Source organism: Stegastes partitus, unplaced genomic scaffold (assembly GCF_000690725.1).
Source record: "Stegastes partitus isolate 25-593 unplaced genomic scaffold, Stegastes_partitus-1.0.2 Scaffold361, whole genome shotgun sequence".
Classification (NCBI taxonomy): domain Eukaryota; kingdom Metazoa; phylum Chordata; class Actinopteri; family Pomacentridae; genus Stegastes; species Stegastes partitus.
Genome location: NW_007578092.1, coordinates 237,465 through 238,502, shown reverse-complemented (window position 1 = coordinate 238,502; position 1,038 = coordinate 237,465). Strand labels below are relative to the sequence as shown.

At 45.4% G+C, this 1,038-nt stretch overlaps 1 protein-coding gene across 1 annotated transcript in view; it reads right to left on the bottom strand.

Annotated features, from left to right (window-relative positions):
- irx3a (iroquois homeobox 3a) overlaps nucleotides 1-823 on the bottom strand; it is an 18,182-nt gene extending 17,359 nt beyond the window's left edge. Inside the window, exon 1 of the mRNA XM_008284486.1 lies at nucleotides 812-823. The gene's annotated coding sequence lies outside the window, so the exon portion shown is untranslated. The remainder of the gene's footprint in view (nucleotides 1-811) is intronic.
- Between the last annotated feature and the right edge of the window lie 215 nt (nucleotides 824-1,038).

The window sequence follows — 1,038 nt, the reverse complement described above, 5'->3', positions numbered from 1 at the left end:
TGCTGTTTGATGATAGGGCAGACAATAGCGGGCTTTGAAAGGAGTCAACACTTGCCACGATAGCTGCCTTAGCGTGGGGGAGTTTTAGGAACATCTCCAAGAATGTCCTGCTCACTGGACTCTTAATGCATCAAACACTTTTTTATGGTATTGGCCTCAGTCTCGTCAGTGTAACAAACCACAAACAGATCTTCCTCACACCTTTAGGCCCTGCATGGACTAACTCCTCAGCAGTCACACCGACACAGACCGGTGTGAGCAACACAGGGAATATTTATAGGAAATCAGAGTTCCTGAGCTCCTGAGCCCCCGTGAGTTCCCAACACACCCACGCTCTCCTCCCTGCCTGGTTGTGGGTCCTTGAATTAAACATCAAAGCACACAGGAGTGTAGGGCCCAACTGCCATAAATAACAGTGCGCTTGGGTAGGGGAGGGGAGGATGTTCAGATGGGAAGAGAGCAGGTCACCCGATCGCTCATACACATACTGTCAAAGCAGATTCATTTGTTCACAAAATGGGTGATGTTGTGTGAGGTTATTGATTTCCGCGTGCCATCTGTCTTCTCCGGGGCTTTGGCAAGCGAGCTCTGGCACTACCAGCCTCAGGTTCCCCCATATTAGTCTCCATAGCTCAGGTGGACAGAAGGGAGATGTGCAGCAGGTATTGGACACAAATGGGTGATGGCTTCTGTGACACCTACTCAGACTCAATGATTTCTGGCACGAGAGCGAAACTCACGGGTGAATTTTATTTGGCTTTTTTTGTGACACTTTTCTTTAATGTCAGGCTGACCTAGAATAAAATGATACCTCAAACAGAAATGTAAATATTAACTGTCCTGAGTTTAACAAGGTGAAATCATTTTTAAAGACTGTAAATCTGACGGTTGTTTAATTTAAGACCATCTGAAACATTTATTGCAAATTTACAATGAATAGCAGTACTATTAGTCCTGATCAAAAACCTATGCTTTCGGGTGAACATCCGTGCTGAAGGTGATGATTAACATCTCATTTGTCGCCAACACCTGCATACA